Genomic DNA, 6,486 nt, shown 5'->3' on the forward strand with positions numbered 1-6,486 from the left:
TTGATCGTTATTTCCCTCTTTCTGTTGACTTTTGGTTTTGTTTGTTCTTCTTTTCATGATTAGTTTACATAGAACATTAGATTATTTATTTGAAATTGCTCTTCTACTTTGAGGAGAGCCTTGTCACTATGAACTTCCCTCTTAAGCCGGCTTTAACTGTATTCCATAAACATTGCATAGTGTTTTGTCATATTTCTCAAGGTTTTTTTTAAATTTCTTATTTTACTTCATCAGCTCCCCCCCTTGTTTTAGTACCATGTTGTTGAATCTACATGCTGTCATTTTTTCTCTCTGTTTTTCTGTGATTGAATTCTAGTTTCATGTTATTATACTCAGAAAAGATACTTGAAATAATTTTTATCTTCTAAAATTTGTTAAGGCTTCTTCTGTGCCTGAGTACGTAATCTTTCCTAGAAAACATTCCATGTGCACTGGAAAAGAATGTATATTCTGTTTTGGGGAGAAGTACTGTTATGAAAATATAAACCAAATCCAATTATGTTATCATATCTTTTAGTATCTTTGTTCCCTTATTAATTTTCTGTCTGAAAGACCAGTCTGGTGATGATAATGGGGTGTTATAATTTCCTACTGTGATTGTATTCCCATCAGTTTCTCCCTTTTCATCTATTAGTATTTGCTTTATGTATTTAGGTGCTCCTGTTGTGAGTGCATGTATCTTAATGTGTATAAAACCCTTATTTTGTATTTCTCCTTTAATCACCATATCATGTCCTTGTTTATCTTTCTCTATGGCCTTTCTTGTAAAGTCTCTTTTGTGTGAAGTCAGTACTGCTAGTCCTGCTTTCTTGTCATGTCCATTAGCATGGAATATATTTTTCCATCTTCTGACATTCAATTGATGTGTATTCCTCTTACAAAATTGGGTCTCTTGTATGCTTCAAAATGTAGGGTCTTGTTATATTATCCCATCTGACAATATATATCTTTTGATTGAATCACTAAGTGCATTAACATTTGTGATAATTATTGAGAGACTGGTGTTTATTTCCATTTTGAACATTTTCCATTTGATTTTGTATTTCCTTTTTGTTCACTTCTTTTTCTTTTTGTGGTTTGATAAGTTTTCTTTTATTATCTTGGTTTCTATTTGTCTTTGTGACTTCATTGTAGGCTTTTGACTTATGGTTAACCTCTTTTGTATGTATAATGACCAGTTATTGTATCTGTTTATTTTAACTGATAGGAATACAAATTCTAACCCATCATAAAGAGAACAGAAACAAGAAGAAAATACTCTGTATTTTCCTATTTCACTCTCTAACCCTTAAAAATTTTGATGTCCTCTTTTTAACATCATGTTTATTCTATTGTAAGTCATTGTAGCTATTACTTTTTTAATAATGCCTTTCTCATTTCTATGGCATACTGCTTCTTTTTTTCTTAGAGTAGATTTTCATTATTTCTATTTCTGTCGCTAATTTCTTTTAGTATTTGCTTTTGTGGAAGTTATTTATCTCTCCTACTATTCTAAAGGATAGCCTTGCTTGATAAATTATTTTAGATTACAGCTTTCTTTCATTCAGGACTTTGAATATGTCTTGTCACTGCCTTCTGACTGTTGTATTTGTGCAGGAAATGTGTTTACAAATATAATGTATATAATTATATATATATATGTAAGGAATACATACAAATGAACTTAACGAATAAGATGAAAAACTATACGTTAAAAAATAGAAACCATTGATGAAGGAAATTAAAACTGATTCAAAGAAATGAAAAGATCTCTTATGTTAATGATGTGAAACTATATGGTTGAAACAACCATACAACCCAAAGCAATCTACATTTAGTGTAATTCATGTCAAAATACCCATGAGATTTTTGCATTAAATAGAAAAAATAACTTCAAAATATATATGTAACTACAAAGATCATGAGTTGTCAAAACAAACTTGAAAAAGAGTATTAAATCAATTAGTGTAATATTCTCTGATGTTAAACAGTCCTACAAAGCTTTAGTAATTTAAACAACATGATTCTGGCTCAAAAACAGACACCAATCAATAGAAGAGAATTGAGCAACCAGATATAATCCCTCACACCTATGATCAATTAACCCATGAAAAATGAAGCAAGAGTATAAAATGAAGAAAACACATTCTCCTCAATATGTAGTGCTGGGGAGATTGAAAATGTGAAACATAGATTAGAGTATTTCCTCACATTGTATGCAATCCATGAGCACAGAATATCTTTTATTTCTTTTGTATACTTATATTTATTACACATTTAATTTATAGAACTATGTTTAGATCTTTTATTTCACTTATCAAATTTATTCCTATTTTATTCTTTTTGGTATAAATGTACACACAACTGTTTTCCTAATTCCTTATTCTGATAATGTGATGTTAGTGTATAAACATGCAACATATATTTGTATATTGATTTTGTATTCTGCAAGTTTGCTAAGTTTGTTCATTATTTCTAGCATTCACTGGAGGAGTAAATGGAGTTTTCCATCTGTGTATAATTATGTCATTTGTAAAAATTCTACTGCTTGTTTACTAGTTGGAAGCCTTATATAATTTTTCTTGACTAGTTTTTCTGGCTAGGACTTTGAGTAGTGTAATTTAGGACTTGTGAAAATGAGCTACTTTTTCTTATTACTTGACCAGAAGAAAACCTTCCTGTATGTTAACATTGAACTTGATTTTTGTCATGGGTTTTTCATATATGGCTTTTATTATGTTTAGTTATATTTTATTTAAAGCAAATTTGTTAAGATTTTTTTGTATACAAAAGTTAAGATCAGTTCTGTCAATAATTTTCCTACATTTTCTGAGATTGTCACTTTTGAATTCTCTGTTTTTTAATTGATGGTATCACATATATTGATTTGCATTTGTTAAATAATACTTATGAAACAGGACTAAATCAAACTTAACTATAGTTTACAATACTTATAATATGCCATGAAATCAGGTTGCTAATATTTATTTAGAATGTAATATACACATACAGAAGGAAAAATATACATTGTAGCTTGAGTGTACATTTATTTATTTAAAAATTTTATCTCTCATTTTGAATTTGGCTTATGTTTAATGGAAATTATTTCTAAATAAAGAATATAACTCTTGGTAGAACTGAATTTACTACAGTTTACTGATACAGAACATAGCTATTATTTACAATTAGCGCACAAATCACTTGTCTTAAAATGCCATATTATATTAACAATGCCAACTGATTCAGGACTGGGAAACATAATGCTTCCTAAAATGCATTATGTGGTGTTTTCCACACCAACCCACATATACACTTATTTCTTTGTTTTTTTGATTGTTTGTTTGCCCCTTAATGGAGGCACTGCTTATAGAACCCAGGATCTTGTGCATAAGTGTATTTATCAACATCATTTTGGAGCACTTAACAGAATCCAAAAGAGTATGGATTATAAAGATGACAGGAAAATTTATTCCTTCTAGGGACTGAAAAACCTCTGAGTGAAAGAATGGTAAAAATAAACATTTGTATGTATACAATAAGATTTTCTCTTGTGTAATTTTAAAGTAGAATATTAAATTACATTAGTTTTACATATAGCACTGAAGTACAATTAAAAACAAAATTTCCCCACTTTGAGATTTCTTAAATTTGATTGATTAAAGTTTTATAATTTTAATTCATAAATATTTACCATTTATTTATAAACATACCAAAGAAATTGACATTTATTCTGCTCATGTTTTGAATATAGAGCTACTTTTTTAAGGTACACAGATAAATAATTACTTCCATTTCCACATCAACTTATGTTTCACTTTAATTACAAAAGATAATGAAATAGTTATAAATTTTCTGTACAAGTTTTACACAAATTTCACTTTAAATTCCAAAACTTTAAAATTATTTTATTTATTTTGAGCATTATTTATACTCTGTTCACCAAACTGGTATAAATTTGTGTACAAAAGGAAGGAGAATTTTTTTTATTTCATAGACCCCAAAATTAAATTATTTAAAAAGATTTTGTGGGGATAATATTTGCAGATCACACTATAAAAATAAGCATCTTATATGATTCATTTTCACTGGATGAATGAGAAGGAAACACTGGCTGAATGTTAATCTTGGGTTGCTAGGAGACCAGACGTTTTGTGATGTCACAGCTACTCAGGTTGTGAACCATTGTGATGGCCTACTAGTTTAAATGTGCAGGCTTGCCAGAGCAGCATTTGAAGCTGTAGTGCTCAAAACCATGCAGAATAGAAAAGTAGCTGCAGAAAAAGTTATTTGAGATGGCACTTGTTTCTTCAGAAATTCAAGATAAGTTTCCTAAAGATGGGTCAACTGGTTCAGGAAACTCCAGTAGATCTCTATTTTGTGATCAAACATTCTCTGGGGACTTGGACTTGAGGTCTATGATTGAAGAAATTGATTCTCTGACTTTGTCAGAAGGATCCTTGATAAAAAGACCATGTTACACACATTGTGACTCTGAACCAGTTGGAGATAATGATTTTCGTTCTCTGAAATTTCCAAGAAAACTCTGGAAAATGTATGGGGGTGACCAATTTAAATCCATCTGGTGGGATGATAATGGATCTTCCATAGTGATTGATGAAGATGTCTTTAAGAAGGAAGTTTTGGAAAGAAAGGCCCCTTTCAGAATATTTGAACCTGGAAGTATGAAAAGTTTAGTTATACAGCTAAAGCTTTATGGGTTTAGGTAATTGCAGCAGAATTTTCAAAGATCTGCTTGTCTAGCTGTCTTTATGGCAGAAGAAAAAGAAGTCTATATTTTAAACAAGGTATTCACAAAGTTTAGTTACAACTTGGTAACTTAGATATAAAATTTAATTTTGTACATCAATCTATGGTAACATAAATTGAAAGTTTTTTGAAAATTGTATAAAACTACTAAGGCTATAATTCTTAATTTTTTATAAAAATGAGGATAGTGCCTTAAGTAGTCAAGATTATGATAAACTTTGCTAGCAACTATGAATCTTAACAGAAATCTAAATAAAGGTATTAAAGCTGTTTTCAAAAGTGGCTTTCACCGTTACTGCAAATGCTAACTTCTTAAACTTGATGACTGTATTATTTAAATGTGTATATTCGAAATAAGGAATTTCAAAAAATAGTCAGAATTGCTCATATTTTGATGATATTATCTTTGCATTGTAAACGTGAAATCTGAGGTTTTATAGGTTAGGCTTATTGTAGTCTTCTAATTTGGTTTAAAATATTACTAAAATCTTTCCACTTTGATTGTAGCTGCAATTCTACCATATTTCAAATTTTAAACGAGGCTGTCCCCAAATTTTAGTGAGAATAAAAATAAGAGTTGAGATTAAAAATGTCTCTCTGGTATCTTCATTGGCTGAAGATTTCAACAAGAAGCACTTTATAGGAGTGGGTAATATAGATAATCATAATTCTGATTTTGTGGCTGACACTAGTGGAGAAAGTGCATTTTTACCTTCTCCTAATTTAAACATGCCTCTTAACAGAAAGCCCTCTACTAGCCATATAATTGGTGATACAAATACCCCGATCAGAGGTGATTTTTCTCCTTCATCATCAGTGTCAGTTAGACCACGAGAACAAATTGCAGTGGATCAATGTGCTACTTTAAATCAGTTGACCACTATCCACAGGCACTCCCAAAGCAGCTAAACTGAAGCAAATGGCTGTGCTGTGAACTTCATTACAACTACAACTTCTATTTCTCATTACAGCATCTTGTCTCCCATACAGGGCAATTATTTTGGACTGATGGTGGAGCCTTCTACTTTTCCAAATAGATATCACAACATATCTGCCCATGAAGGTCGTTTTTCTAAACTTCAACCAGGGAGCAACCCACGGTTTCCATTGCCAGTGATAGCTGATACATCAACTACCTCTCTTTCAAGGCCAACTCATCAGCTATCTTCAGTTTAATAACGTCATCCTAATTACAATTGATCTACCAGAGGACTACCAGATTATGCAGGATAGCAAAGATTAAAATTTATGATGGCAAATGTCGACATATATCTGCAATATTCTTATTTGAACAATAAACATAAATGTGTACCTGTATTGTCCTTATATTTTTTAAAATAGAGTAAAGATTTAAACTCGAGACTAAGTTAGCATTTAAAAAAAAAAGAGATATTTGATTGATATGATCATTTGATGGAACAATATGTGAGTACATTTATATAATTTCTTGTAAGGAAGAAGAGAAAATGGAAGAATTTGGAAAAAGACAAAAACATGGAGAGAGGGAACAGTACTAAGTGGTTTCTGGTTGATCCTGGAAAGTATTTAAAGTGTTAAGTTATGATAGGTTGGAACAGGAGATAAATGCAGGAACCGGCTCAGGAGTCATGGTCTCTATTATGTCATCCCTGGAATCATAACAGTCACGTGATGTAATCTCAGATGGCACATTCAGCATGAGGTAGAATTTAAGAAGTAATTTTTTCTATGGTCTTCTTTGTGCTGTTCTCAATGCATTTC

The 6,486-nt window shown here is 30.7% G+C and overlaps 1 long non-coding RNA gene across 2 annotated transcripts; it reads left to right on the forward strand.

Moving 5' to 3' along the window:
* Positions 1–4,409: 4,409 nt before the first annotated feature.
* Positions 4,410–6,063, forward strand: LOC140693056 (uncharacterized). Of its 2 annotated transcripts, none has more exons than XR_012068711.1 (2): positions 4,410–4,659; positions 5,737–6,063. It is a non-coding gene; the product is annotated as an uncharacterized lncRNA (long non-coding RNA). The 2 variants fall into 2 exon arrangements; XR_012068709.1 differs by having other exon boundaries at positions 4,522–4,784.
* The last annotated feature ends 423 nt before the right edge of the window (positions 6,064–6,486 follow it).

The sequence above is a fragment of the Vicugna pacos genome, unplaced genomic scaffold (genome assembly GCF_048564905.1).
Source record: "Vicugna pacos unplaced genomic scaffold, VicPac4 scaffold_19, whole genome shotgun sequence".
NCBI lineage: Eukaryota > Metazoa > Chordata > Mammalia > Artiodactyla > Camelidae > Vicugna > Vicugna pacos.